Raw genomic sequence first — 14,709 nt, forward strand, 5'->3', positions numbered from 1 at the left:
CCTGGGGCTTGCACTCAGGGCCTGGTCACTATCTCTGAGCTTCTTTTGCACTCTACCACTTGAGCCACAGCACCACTTCTGGCTTTTTCTGTGTATGTGGTACTGAGGAATCAAACCTAGGGCTAAGTGCATGCTAGGCAAGCACTCTACCACTAAGCCACATTCTGAGCCCAGTATTTAATTTTAATTTTCATATACCATGCTTGCTTGATAAAATTCTCAATTTTTTTATTTTTTATTTTTTTGGGTCTGGTCATGGGGCCTGAACTCTGGGCCTGGGTGCTGTCCCTCAGCTCTTCAGCTCAAGGCTAATGCTCTACCACTTGAGCCACAGCACCACTTCTGCTTTTCTGGTGGTTTGTTGGATAAATTGTTTCACAGCCTTTCCTGCTTGGGCTGGCTTTGAACCATGATCCTCAGATCTCAGCCTTCTGAGTAGCTATGTTGACAGGCGTGAGCCACTGGTCGCTGGCTTCTATTTTTAATATTTAGACTGCATGACTATATTAAGAAGTCTTAAGAATAGTTTAAAAAAACAGAAGGGTGAAATATGTTGAGATTATTTTAAGGAGAGGAGAGCAAGGGAGAAATAGAAACTGTGAATCTGATCAAGACACATTGTATGGATGGATGGAAATGTCACCACCCCTTGTACTACTGATGTATTCTGGTTTAAAAAAAAAAAGATGGTTGATAAAGACCAACTTGGACTCCTCTCGTGCCCCTGTGCTGCGTGGTATTTGAGGACACTGGCTGCTGCTTATTCTCACAGGCCTGGCCTGGCAGGATGGCAGTGCGGCCCCAGGTCTGGTGTCTGGCACTTCCCAGGCTCTGGAGTTACCAATAGTCTCATCTTCCAGGAGCACCTGGCAGACATCTGGGGGCAGTGGAGGTCTCTGCCATGCCCCCCCACCGGCTTACCCCTCACAGGACACTCCCCCTCACATGACTCGAGCTGGCATCTGCTCATCCAGTCCTGAGTTTTAATCCTTTGTCTCTCTCTGGAGGGCGAGGCTGTGGAGAGGTGACTGGCTCCGGGTCTCGGTGCTCTAGCACACAGCACGGCTTCCACACCAGAGGAGCTCAGGGGGCCCCAGAGGGTCCTGCTCAGCTGCTCCTGGGGGGGGGGGGGGCTCTGAAAATCTGCAGCAGATATCTTAGACTTCCTGGTAATGGGGAAATCGTCACATGGGAAGTAGTGTGACCGAGTTTTATGTTTACTGTGTTTTTGTTGTTGTTGTTGTCACCAGTATTGCTTTTTTCTGCTTGTTACAATCAGAAGTTTAAAAATACCCATATTCTGCTGACATTCTCTGAGTTAAAATTTAATGTGAACTGCAAAGGAACAGCCTCCAATTTTAGAGAACCAGAAGGCTCTGAAAGCCCCAAGAACAGCCAGTGGGGCTTGGGTCTGGGTGAGGGTGCTGTTTCCAGTGGGGCTTGGGTCTGGGTGAGGGTACTTTTTTCCCCTCCGTGGGATTGCTTTCATCTTTTTTCAAAAATTAGTTTACTGTTTTTATAAAGATGATGTACAGAGGAATTACAATTATATGAGTCAAGTAATGAGTACATTTTCTTTCCTACAGTGTCTTCTGTTCCCTCACTCTCTCCCAGGTCCTCCCTTCCGTCTCTACCCATGAGTTGCATAGTTCACTCACATCAGTGTCCAGTGAGCTCCACTGCTGCATTTTTTTTTTTTTTTTTGCCAATCCTTGGGTTTGATCTCAGGGCCTGGACACTGTCCCTGAGCACTCTACCACTTGAGCCACAGCACCACTTCTGGCTTTTTCTGTATATGTGGTACTGAGGAATCGAACCCAGGACTTCCTGCATGCTAGGCAAGCACTCTACCACTGAGCCGCACTGCCAGCCCAACTGCTGCACTTTTTTATCCTTTTTCCCTTGAGTTGCTTCCATCTTTTCAAGTTCTCTTTCACTATTTTTGTGTTTGTTCTGTTTAGTTTTTTTTTGTTGTTGTTGTTTTGTTTGTCGGTCATGGGGCTTGAACTCTGGGCCTGGGCACTGTCCCTCAGCTCTTGAGCTCAAGACGAGCACTCTACCACTTGAGCCACAGCGCCACTTTGGGCTTTTTCTGTTTATGTGGTGCTGAGGAATTGAACCCAGGGCCTCAAGCATGCAAGACAAGCGCTCTACCTCTGAGCCACCATTGAACCCAGGGTCCTCATGCATGCAAGGCAAGCACTCTACCTCTGAGCCCCCTTCCCAGCCTTATTGTTCTTTTTTTGTGCTAAGCAATCAGCTTGTAACTTATGCCTTCTGAATTTGGGGCTGAAGGACCTTGATTTTTCCCCCCAAATTCTTCATGTAGGCATCTGTGTGCGGTAAGGACAGCTTTGTTCTTGAGAGAATTCCTGGCCGCTCATCCTACTGCCTTACCCACTACTCCTGCTCCCTTACCCGCCACCCTGGCTTTCTGTAGGCATTTGCAGGAAGTAGAATGTGAGAATGGTCAGAAATCTGACTGCTGGGCTGGGAAGATGGCGGCTCAGTGGTAGAGCGCTTGCCTTTCATGCAGGAGGCCCTGAGTTTGATTCCTCAGCACCACATAAGCAGAAAAAGCCAGAAGTGGCACTGTGTCTCAAGTGGTAGAGCGCTCCCCTTGGGCTGAAGAGCTGAGGGACAGCGCCCAGGCCCAGAGTTCATACCCCACTACTGGCAAGAAAAAAAAAATCTGACTGCTGTCATTCATCCAGCAAACACCCAGTGCCCACTCTGTGCTGGGCACGAGGACTCTGTGCCAGCCATGTAGGTAATGGCTGTCCCTGGATGCACTCCCAGACCAGCAGGATTAGGGAAAAAAATAGTAACAATAGAGAACCTACTAGAATTGCTTATATAATCAACTGATGTAATGGTTATGGTTTTTTTTTTTTTTTTTTTGGGTCCGGTCATGGGGTCTGAACTCTGGGCCTGGGCGCTGTCCCTCAACTCTTCAGCTTAAGGCTAGCGCTCTACCACTTGAGCCACAGCGCCACTTCCGGCTTGTTTTTTCTTTTTGCTTACATAATGGTGCTGAGGAATCAAACCCAGAGCCTCAGGCATGCAAGGCAAGCGCTCTACCACTGAGCCACCTTCCCACCCTAGTTATGTTCTTTTTTTTTTTTTTTTTTGGTCGTCCGTGGGGCTTGAACTCTGGGCCTGGGCGCTGTCCCTGTGCTCTTCAGCTCAAGGCGAGCGCTCTACCACTTGAGCTACAGCGCCACTTCTGGTTTTCTGGTGGTTTATTGGAGATAGGAGTCTCACAATCTCTCCTGCCCGGGCTGGCTTTGAACCGTGATCCTCAGATCTCAGCCTCCTGAGTAGCTAGGATTACAGGCGTGAGCCACCAGCGCCCGGCTCCCAGTTATGTTCTTAATCATAGATTAAACTTTTTTATTTCTTTTGTTGGTGGTGGGGCTTGGACTCAGGGCTTGGGCACTGTGACCTCTTTGTGCTCAAAGCTATCTAGCACTCTACCACTTGAGCCACACAGTCACTTTTTTTTTTTTTTGTCAGTTGTGGGGCTTGAACTCAGGGCCTGGGTGCTGCCCCTCAGCTCTTCAGCTCCAGGCAAGCACGCTACCACTTGAGTCAAAGCGCTGCTTCTGGTTTTCTGGTAGTTTATTGGAGATAAGCATTTCACAGACTTTTCCTGCCCGTGCTGGCTTTGAACCGTGCTCTTCAGATCTCAGTCTCCTGAGTAGCTAGGATTACAGGCGTGAGCCACCGGCGCCCAGCCACTTTTCAGTTTTTGAGTGGTTAGTTGGAGATGAGAGTCTCACAGGGACTTTTCTGCCTGGGCTAGATTTTGTTTTGTTTTTGTTTTTTATTTTGGCTGGTCATGGGGCCTGAATTCTGGGCCTGAGTGCTGTCCCTCACCTCTTCAATCCAAGGCTAGTGTTCTACCACTCGAGCCATAGCTCCACTTCGCTTTTTCTGCTTATGTGGTGCTGAGGAAGCAAACCCAGGGCCTCATGCATGCAAGGCAAGCGCTCTACCACTGAGCCACCTTCCCAGCCCCTGGGCTGGCTCTGAACCACAATCTTCAGATCTTAGTCATCAGCACCAGGCTTAACCTTTTTTTTATTTTTTTTGTCAGTCCTGAGGTTAGAACTCAGGGCCTGGGCTCTGTCCCTGAGCTTCTTTTGCTCAAGGTTAGCACTCTATTACTTGAGCCACAGTGCCACTTCTGGCTTTTTCTGTGTATGTGGTGCTGAAGAATGGAACCCAGGGCTAGGCAACACTCTACCACTGAACCACACTCTCAGCCCATTTTTTTTTTTTTTTTTTTGGGTCCGGTCATGGGGCCTGAACTCTGGGCCTGGGCGCTGTCCCTCAGCTCTTCAGCTCAAGGCTAGCACTCTACCACTTGAGCCACAGCACCACTTCCGGCTTTTTTCTTTTTGCTTATGTGGTGCTGAGGAATCGAACCCAGGGCCTCAGTCATGCAAAGCAAGCACTCTACCACTGAGCCACCTTCCCATTTTTTTTTTTTTTAAGATAGATTCTTCTTAGCCTAGGCTGACATAGACCACGCTGACCTCAAACTCTTGAGTCTCCTATTTTTGTCTCAAGTATGGGATTTCAAGCACATAATTTATATGTTTATATAAGTACACATGCATACATGTGCATTGTGTATTTATGTGGGGTTTTTGGTGGCACTGGAGATTCAACTTGAATACCTTGTGCATGCTAGGAAGGTACTTTTTTTTTTTTTGGTCAGTCATGGGGGTTGAACTCTAGGCCTGGGCGCTGTCCCTGAGCTCTTTTTGCTCAAGGCCAGCACTCTACAACTTTGAACCACAGCTCCATTTCTGGTTTTCTGATGGTTTACTGGAATTAAGAGTCTCATGGACTTTCCTACCCTGGCTGGCTTTGAACCTCAATCCTCAGACCTCAGCTTCCTAAGTAGCTAGGATTACAGGCGTGAGCCACGGGCGCCCAGCAAGTCTGCCTGTCTTCATTAAACATTTCCCCAAACACTGGCCAGCGCCGTCCTGTGGGTGCTGAGGGCCTCCTGTACAGTCCCACGAGGGCAGCAGCGTCTGTGCCTACTCAGCAGATGCTCACGAGCACCCGGTGCACCCCAGGCCTGCGGCAGGCCCTAGGCGTGGAGCAAGGCCCAGCTCTCCGGGGTCCCTGCTCCCTCGGCGCTCTCCGAGTGCTGTGCCCACCTGGTAGACAGCATCCTTCCGGGCAGATGCTGCTCACCGTGGGGCCCTGCCAGGAATGTCATTTCCGTGGTCAGAATGGATCGATCTGTCTTCCAGAGATGTTCCGGCAGCTTCCAGCTGCACTCTGAGCCACTCTCTATCGATTGTGATCGTCGCCTCCACTTTGCCTTGTCAGTCCTTTGGTGGAAAAGTACAGGGGTGCAGCCAGATGGGTGGGGGATGGACGGCTGAGGTGAGGGGACACCGGATGGAAGGGTGAGGTGAGGAGCTGACCAGAGAGCTTTACTTCTGTTGTGTGGCTCATCACTAGACAAGCCTGCTGTTCCAGGCACGCCATTGGACGCAGGGAAGGTTCACCCACAGACTTGCCACTAAACCATTAAAGCAGGTCCATGGGTTGGTACAGAGTGGAAAGGGTAAACAGAGAGAGCTGGAGTGGCTGGCAGAGGCCTTGGAGAAGGGCTTTTGGTTTGTTGTGTCAGTCATGGGGCTTGAACTCAGGGTCTGGGGACTGTCCCTGAGGGCTTTTTATTGGTTGGCTTTTTATTGGTCATGGGGCTTGAACTTGGGGCCTGGGCACTGTCCTGAGCTCTTTTTGCTCCAGGTGAGCGCTCTACCACTTTGTGTTGCAGCGCTTCCAGTTTTCTGGTGGTTCATTGGAGATAAGAGTCTCACCGACTTTCCTGCTGGGCTGGCTTTGAACCACAGTCCTCAGATCTCAGCCTCCCTTTAAGTAGCTAGCTGTGAGCCACCAGCACCCAATTGTCCAAGTTTGTTTTTTGTTCTTTGTTTTTCTCAAGGCTAGCACCCTACACTTGAGCTATAGTTCCCCTTCCTGCTTTTCTTGTTATTCGTTGGAGGTAAGAGTTTCATGGACTTTCTTGCTAGGACTGGCTTTGAATATTGATTCTCAGGGCTCAGCCTGCTGAGTAGCTTGGATTACAAACAATGCCCACCTCTTGTTTGTTTGTTTGTTTGTTTTTTTGGTTGGTCATGTGGCTTGAACTCTGGGCCTGGGTGCTGCACCTGCGCTCTTCAGCTCAAGGCAAGCACTCTACCGCTTGAGCCCACAGTGCTACTTCCAGTTTTCCAGTGGTTTATTGGACTTTCCTGCCTTGGGCTGGCTTTGAACCGTGATCCTCAGATCTCAGCCTTCTGAGTAGCTAGGATTACAGGCGTGAGCCACCAGCACCCGGCTTAGCTCTTGTTTTTTTTTGTCTCCTCCTCCCCTCTTCCCCCTAGCCACACCTGGGCTAGATAGTATGTGCAGTGGAGGGCTGGCTGGTAGTGCATTCAGGGACAGTTCTGGGCAACTGACTTAGAGCAGATAGTGTCTAGCTTGTCCCTGGAGCCTCCCAAGCCTGTCCTCATGATCAGGCTCCAGTATCCTGTCTGCACTGCAGGACATGGCTGAGTCACCCACACAGACCCAGTCCCCACACCTTGGACGGCCAGCCTCCCAGCCATGAAGCAGGGCTTCTGGGCAATACATCTGAGTTCAACCTAGGAATCTGGTGATCTGGTCATAGACACAAGACCAAGTGGCCATGAGGAGGTATGACCCTCTTGATCTCCTTCCCCCACCCTCCTCTATGTGCTGCCTTCAACTAATGAGAATTCTAGGGCGGACATGTTATAGCATCTGGATCCTCTTAACAATAGCAATAACAGAGCCACGTGTCTAAATGCACCTGGCTCTCAGAGCTCTATTTATGTGGAGTGTGGCATCCTCATAACTGCCCAGAGTGGGTTCCTGGCAGCTTGGACCCTGCATCCAGCTGCGGTTGGGCCTGGGCTGGGTGTGGGCTGGGAGTGGGCAGCGGTTGCTGTCAGCTGCAGGGGTGGGGGAAGGGCAGAGGGACCCTGTATCACCCCGGATGCCGGGAAGCATTGTGAACACCAGGAGCGAGCCAAGCAGCAGCGCCGCAAGGGTGTAAATTACATCAATTGCTTCGAGATTTTCAGTACTGTGGAAAAATAGCATCCTGGCTAGAGAGTTTAGGGTAAGCAAGTAGCAGGGATCAGGTACTGGTGTCAGGGTGTGGACACGCACATGTGCGGCTGCTGTGAGAACAAAGCAGTGCTGGATCCTCCAGGGGTAAGCTAGCCTCCTCCATCCGAGGAGAGCAGCCATGGCTGCCGGTGTCCCCGGGTGAGAAGAGGCAGCTGGTCTGTGAAGATGCTGGCCTTGCATTGAGAAAGGGTGGCCCAGGCAGTGGCTCCCATTCTCACCCCAGTCCTGAGAGTGTCTGAGCTGGAACGAAGGTCTTTGCAGGTCTCAGGAGAGCACCTGGGTTTAGGGTGGACTCTGGTGGTGTCTTGTGTCCCCAGAAAGGAAGACTTGATGTGCAGACACACAAGACAGGAAAGCTGCGTGGCGACAGGGCCCATGCCCAGGAACACAAGGGCTGCCTCCAGGAACCCAGGAAAGGGGCAGGAAACGGCCCCCTGGCAAACCTCCGCTGACCCATCCTGATGGGGCCTCTCAGCCCCTCGGCCGTGATGAATGGTGCTGCACTCAGAGGTCACGTGCTTCCAGAATTGGCACGGATGAGGATTTCAGGGAGACTCCACAGCATGGGCCACCGGGAATGGTTAATGTACAGTCCTGGGAAAGGAGAGGCGCTTCCTGTCTGCTGGGACTACAGCCGGCAGGAGGGCTTGCCAATGGCCTCCCTGTGGTGCTGGCCTCTGGTGCTGGGCTGGGAGTGTGTTTCCAGGCTTCTGTCCATAGGAGTGACATTACGCGCACAGGCCTGAGAGAAGGCCTTGCTTTCCATGTTTTCCCTGGCCTCAGTTTCTCCACCTGTAAAATGCAAGTGTGCTCTGTTCAAATCACAGACAACAGAATAGTGGAACAACTTAAACATGGTTCCAGCACTCCCCTCCCCTCCTCTGGGAGGGGGTTTGGGCTGGAAACCGAGGGCCTCTGGGCATGCGTGTTCCTGCTCTACTGCCAGCTGTGGCTGGCCACCACCACAGCCACCAGAGGTTCTATCTTACAACTGAAAAGAGTTACAGAGATGGATGACAAGGAGGGTTGCACAACACCATGAATATAACATTGAACGTACACAGCAATTAAGGTGGTAAATTTTATGATCTACTATATACATTGGAGTGCTGGCGGCAGGGCTTGAACTTCAGCGCCTTGAGCTCTTTGCTCAGCTTTCTCCACAGGGCCTCGTGGTATGGCTGTTGGGCCAATTTAGTAGGCCAGCATCTTTGCTAGTTGGAGATTGTGTCTTGCACATTTTTCTGCCGAGGCTTGCTCTGACCCTTGTTTCTCCAGGTCTCAGCTCCTCAGTAGCTAGAATTACAAGTGTTAGCCATGGGCTCCTAATTAATACAGAGGTATTTATTCTTTTTGAGTGAAATTGTTTTCCTATTTCATTCTTGGTTTGTTCACTGTTGGCATAAGAGCTACTAATTCTAGCTACTCAGGAGGCTGAGATCTAAGGATTACGGTTCAAAGCCAGCCCAGGCAGGAAAGTCCATGAGACTCTTAGCTCCAATTAACCATCAAAAAAACCAGAGATGGGGGCTGGGAAGGTGACTCAGTGGTAGAGTGCTTGCCTTGCATGCCTGAGGCCCTGGGTTCGATTCCTTAGTACCACATAAGCAAAAAAGAAAAAAGCCAGAAGTGGCACTGTGGCTCAAGTGGTAGAGCGCTAGCCTTGAGCTAAAGAGCTGAGGGACAGCGCCCAGGCCCAGAGTTCAGGCCCTACGACTGGACCCCCCCAAAAACAAAAAACAAAAAACAGAGATGGGGCTTTGTTCCAAAGTGGTAGAGCACTAGCCTTGAGCACAAACACTCAGGAACAGTGTGGGTGTCAAGTTCAAGCCCCAGGATTGGCATGCGCACATGCACGTACACACACACACACACACACACACACACTTAGGAAGTTGCACAAAGGGGTCTCAACAAGTCACTTTGTAAGTACAATGCATCTTGGTCATTGTCACCCCTGCCATTGCTCTGCCCACAATACATGTTCATAGTAAGATGCAGGAGGAACCTGGGCGTGGAACCTGTCCCCATGACCCGTCCCCAATGCAGCCTGGTAGTCACTATCTGTGGCGATGCTTATCGAGCCGGCAGGGAGTTATTCCAATCACAGAGACACCTATCCCTCCCCCACTCCTGACAAGGCTCTTTCTAGACAATCACAGAAAGAGGGTGCACTCCCCCTGCCATAACTGTGGGAAGCTGGTCACTTCCCTAGGCTGTCTCATGATTCTGGGCATGGCAGGACAATGGTTCTCCCGGCCACTTGGGACGTGAGCATCCCTTGTTCCTGACTCAAATCCAAAGAAATATTTGGGCTCAAGTCAGTGTGATACATGTACAAATGCACACTCGGCCAGACCTGCCTCTGTGTGATGTCTTCTCTGCCCACCACTAGGCATCTCTCCTCATGTGCTGTCCCTGGGCCCAAGGGGTTGCATGCAGGGTGCTGGGCTTCTTCCTTCACCTGTACTGGGACAAATCTCCCGTGGCCGTGGGTCATGTGGGAGCAGACATCATGACCTTGGGCTTCTGGGGCTGGGGTCACCACCTGGACCTCATCAGGAAAGTGGCGAGTGCTGCTTGCTTGAGGTATTTCTGTTTTCTCCTTTGTCCAGAGCTCTGTGCCCGGCAGCTCAGGCTCTGCAAAGGAAGTGCTCTGGAGACTAAGTTCCATTTTTAGAATGAAAGTCTGAGACCAGAAAGGGTGTGACCTGGAGCCCAGAGCAAGGCAAGACCAAGCCAGATCAGCCCTGGTTGGCAGGCCTGCCCACCAGTGACTCGTCCCCAAGGCTCGCACAGACCTGCTGTGTCCTGGCTGGGAGAGGCTTCTGGGAAGGGAGATGACTGTCCCAAGCTGACCTGCCTGGCCCGCCAGTCATCCCCTGCCTGCGTTACTGCTTCCCAGACTCCCTTCCTCCCACCCTCCCTTTCCTTCTTCCTCTTCTCTACTCCTCCTCTTCATCTCCTTTCCCCTCTCTTTTCCCCTCATCTTTCTTTTTCTTGGACCGGAGTTGTCCATTGGGATACAGACCCCTCAAGTATTAAAGGCAAATCTTGGTGTCCTGGCTCTTCCAAGGGGCTGCCCTCCAAGACAGACATCCACAAACATTTACATGTGAAAAAAAATGCTTTAAAACAGTAGTTTCAGGCTGGGAAGGTGGCTCAGTGGAGAGCACTTGCCTTGCTTGCATGAGGCCCTGGGTTTGAATCCTCAGCACCACATAAGCAAAAAGAAAAAAGCTGGAAGTGGCGCTGTGGCTCAAGTGGTAGAGTGCTAGCCTTGAGCTGAAGAGCTGAGGGACAGTGCCCAGGCCCAGAGTTCAGGCCCCATGACCAGACCCAAAAAACCAAGCAAAAAACAAACAAACAAACAAACAACAAAAACCCAGTAGCTTCTAGCTGGGCACTGGTGACTCACCCCTGTAATCCTAGCTACTCAAGAGGCTGGGAGACTCTATCTCCAAAATACCCTGTAAAAAGCTGGGCTCAAGTGGTAGAGTGCCAGACTAGCAAGCATGAACCCGAGTTCAAATTTATGTATTGCCAAGAAAAAAATACAATAGCTTCTTACTTTGCTTGCATAGATGAAAAAGCAATGGAACCTGTTGAGATTGTTTTAAGAAAGGGGGAAATAGCTGGGCGCTGGTGCCTCATGCCTGTAATCCTAGCTATTCAGGAGGCTGAGATCTGAGGATCGCGGTTCAAAGCCAGCCCGGGCAGGAAAGACCGTGAGACTCCTATCTCCAATAAACCACCAGAAAACCGGAAGTGGCGCTGTAGCTCAAGTGGTAGAGCACTCGCCTTGAGCTGAAGAGCTGAGGGACAGTGCCCAGGCCCAGAGTTCAGGCCCCATGACCAACAAAAAAAAAAAAAAAAAGAAAGGGGGAAATAAGGAACAAAGGTAATAGAGGGGTGAGGTTGATGGGGTGCATTGCATGCACGTGTGGAAGTGTTACAAAAGAACCACCCCCCCTTGTGCAACTAATGTGTGCTAATAAAAAACGTTAATAAAAATCTTAACAACCTAGTTCTATTTTCTACTTGGGAGAGACGAGAGAAGTTAGAAGTTTGTTCTGTTTGGGGCAGTGTCCTTTTCTTCTGGCAGGTTCCTCCACGTACTGGTGAAGTTTCAGGACCTCTTGTTCCAACTCCTGCACCAGTCAGGGTTCACTAGCCAGGCACTTTGTTTTCTGGTTGTTCAATCTCAAGTCAGAGGCAGCTTGAAATTGTCACCAGTTCTCAATACAAATTGGGGACAGAGGGGCTAGGAAGGTGGCTCAGTGGTAGAGCGCTTGCCTTGCATGTCTGAGACCCTGGGTTCGATTCCTCAGCACCACATAAACAAAAAGAAAAAAGCCGGAAGTGGTGCTGTGGTTCAAGTGGTAGAGTGCTAGCCTTGAGCTGAAGAGCTGATGGACAGCGCCCAGGCCCAGAGTTCAGGCCCCACAACCGGACCAAAAAAATAAATAAATTGGGGACAGAATGAATATGAAGCCATCTGCTCCAGGCTTATCTCTGATGCCCCAGGTACCAGCATGCAGTTAACACTGACAAGTGAATGTAGGTAGACAGCTGCCTCCAAGTCTGCAGCTAGACCTCCAGGTGGACTGTTGACCTGGCCAGGTTTCAGGGCAGGACAGGAAATGGGCCAGAGGCAGGAAGGAGATGGCGAGAAAAGAAGGCAGAGGAGCTGGGCACTGGTGGCTCACGCCTGTAATCCTAGCTACTCAGGAGGCTGAGATCTGAGGATCGACGTTCAAAGCCAGCCCGGGCAAGAAAGACCGTGAGACTCCTATCTCCAATAAACCACCAGAAAACCGGAAGTGGCGCTGTAGCTCAAGTGGTAGAGAGCTCGCCTTGAGCTGAAGAGCTGAGGGACAGCGCCCAGGCGCAGAGTTCAAGCCCCACGACCGACAGAAAAAAAAAAAAAAGAAGGCAGAGGACCAGATCTTTCTGTCGGGAAAGGAAGATGGTAAAGAAGCAGAGATGGAGGAAGTAGCACTGCCACACAGGCTGACCAGACAGAAGAGCACTTTCTAGGGAGCAAGGAGAGAGTCTGTTCTGTGGTCTGCTGGAGGAGCCCCTTGTCCTGCCATGGTGGGGTCCCTTGCCTCAGTCACCCCCAACAAAACAAAACAAGAACAACCCAACCTTCTAGCCATGTGCCATTCCTAGGTATGCTTAGAGGCCAACAGGATCAACGTAATAGGTGTTCAGGGTTTCCCTGGCAACCTTAGTGTTTGCCCCCAGGCCCTCCCTGGCCCTCTAGGTTTCTAGGGAATGTCCATTGCAGCCCAGGGAGGCTCTCCACCATGTAGGCACAGCTCCTGGCTTCTGCCAGGATCTACCCTGGAGGAGCACAGGGCTCCTGTTTGATTCCTAAAAGTGAATAACTGTTCTTTCCAGGAGACAGTGAGGAAACCCCCGAACTTGCAGTTCACCTGCCACATCTGTAACATGCAGACACTTGCCCTCTATTCTTAGGTTGCTGTGAAGATCAGAGATCAGTCTCTTGGAAGAGACTGAGGATACTCAGCAAGGAGGGTACTTGATGGGGTACTTGCTGGTCTCAGATAGGTGCCCTTGGTAAAGATGAAAGTACTCCTGGCAGCTGTACTGGGTGAGCTGCCATATAAATATTCAGAACAGAGGAGCAAAGCATTCAAGACTTTTGGCTCTGGACAGCCGTTTGGGAAGGGCCTGTGCTCAGCCATCAGTAGTTCTACAGATTGGCACGAACTCCCGAGGCGCATGGTATGAGTCAGGGACTGAGGGGAGCCTGTGTACTTACTCCACCACGGGGGAGGGGTGAAGTAAAGGAAATCTGACCTTCCGTTCTGTTCTGCTATCTGCCTCAGCTGATGCTGTGCGGCAGGTGCTGGGCAGGGCTGCGTGGCCAGGACATGGGGGTCTCCTGTTCTTGCGCTCTCAGGCCCCGGAGAAGACAGCTGTGTAAACTGACCACAGTGCAAGGGACAGGTGGAAGATCAGAGGAGATCCTTCCTATCTCTTGTGTGTCAGTTCTGGTCTGCCTCTGAGTCCCTCTATCCCCGACTTTATGTAGTCTTTGCCTACTGTGCTTATTTCTTTTGTACTGGTGCTCGGGCTTGAACTCCAGGCCTGGCACTGTCTCTGAGCTGTTTTTGCTCCAGGCTAATGCTCTTCCACGTTAGGCTTTCATGCTGTTCAACTGGAGCTAAGTGTCTCACAGACTTTCTTGCCCAGGCTGGCTTCAAACCTGTATCCCCAGATCTCAGGCTCTCGGGTAGTTAGGATTACAGGTGTGAGCCCCTGGCTGCCATCTTCCTTGAATTCTGAGCAAGGACAGATGCGTCCTTGTGTCTGTCACTGGAGGGAGAGCTCCGGTGCCTGCTCGCCAGCACTCTGCTCTTCTGTCCAGGCCCCTCGGAGCGCAATGGGCAGGGCAGAGGAGAGCCAGACAGCTGAACAGAGGTGGCGGGGGGCTTTCCCGCCGGGAACGCGGGGCCTGGGAGGCGGCTGCTGAACACAGGCACCCAGGCCGCTCTGCTTCTCCGGTGCTGCGTCCCGCGGTGACCTGCGCGGGCGTCCCGGCAGCCGGTCCGGACCCTGGGGCGGGCAGGCCTCGCCCGGCGTCGGCGGGCCGCGCAGGTCCGCCTTCAGACCGCGAGGGAGACCGGGGGCGCGGGCCCCGGGCGGGCGCGGGCACTCTCCGTGGCCCGGTCCCGCACGCCGGGCGTCCGCAGCGGCGGGGGCCGGAGGATCGTGCCTCGTCCCGGGGACAGTGACGAAGGCCCAGCGCCTCGTCCGGAGACCGCAGGGCGCAGGCCGCCGCGCTCGTCCTCCTTGGCGGCCGGCGCGGGGCCCGGCTGGCGCGGGGGGCCGGGGCGTCGCGCGCGGGAGCCCGGAGCCCCACGGCCGCCGCCCGGCGCCGCGCCCCGCCCCCGGCGCGAGGGCGGGTGACGTCACGGCGCGCGGCCTTGTGGGGCGGGCGCGGCGCCGGCGACGCCATTTTCGGCGGCTGAGGTAGCGCGGCGGGCGGCTGGAGCGCGAGGCCGCGCGCGGAGGATGCTGCGCGGAGGCCGCCGAGGCGCCTCTCGCTCGTGACCGCGGCGCCCGCCCCAGGCGGCCGGGCTGTGCGCGGCGGCCGCTGCTCCGTGACAGCGCGAACCAGCGCGGCCCGCCGGACCGGACGGTGAGTGCGCGGCCCGGCCGCCCCGGGACGCCGGGCAGCGGGACCCGCCGCGGCGCCCGCGCCCGCCCCGGCCCACCCGCGAGCCTGCAGGCCCGGCCCGGCTCCTTCCCACGCGCGCCCCTCCTCCCCGGCCCGGCCCGCGCCCCAGCCCCAGCCCCTCCGGCCCCCGCCGGCCCTCAGCCGCGCCCCTCCGGGCTCCGCCGCCCCGCCCGCCCCGCGTCCGGGCTGGCCTCGCGGGCGGGGGCGGCCGTCCCCGTGACAGCTGCGAGCCCGAGCCGCGCGGCGGGGCGGCGGCCCCGGGAGGCGGCGGGGGCGGCCGGGCCGCTTTGTCCGAAGCCTCCCCT

At 53.5% G+C, this 14,709-nt stretch overlaps 1 protein-coding gene across 12 annotated transcripts in view; it reads left to right on the forward strand.

Annotated features, from left to right (window-relative positions):
• Positions 1–14,229: 14,229 nt before the first annotated feature.
• The window catches only part of Klc1 (kinesin light chain 1), a 46,768-nt gene continuing 46,288 nt past the window's right edge, over positions 14,230–14,709 (forward strand). For 4 of the 12 annotated variants that reach the window (XM_042696907.1, XM_042696909.1, XM_042696915.1 and 1 more), the window contains exon 1: positions 14,234–14,365. The gene's annotated coding sequence lies outside the window, so the exon portion shown is untranslated. Of the gene's footprint in view, positions 14,366–14,709 lie in introns of all 12 variants that reach the window. The other 8 variants (XM_042696904.1, XM_042696912.1, XM_042696911.1 and 5 more) reach the window with 6 other exon arrangements.

This window comes from Dipodomys spectabilis, unplaced genomic scaffold (genome assembly GCF_019054845.1).
Source record: "Dipodomys spectabilis isolate Male_0828 unplaced genomic scaffold, ASM1905484v1 ptg000212l, whole genome shotgun sequence".
Lineage (NCBI taxonomy): Eukaryota > Metazoa > Chordata > Mammalia > Rodentia > Heteromyidae > Dipodomys > Dipodomys spectabilis.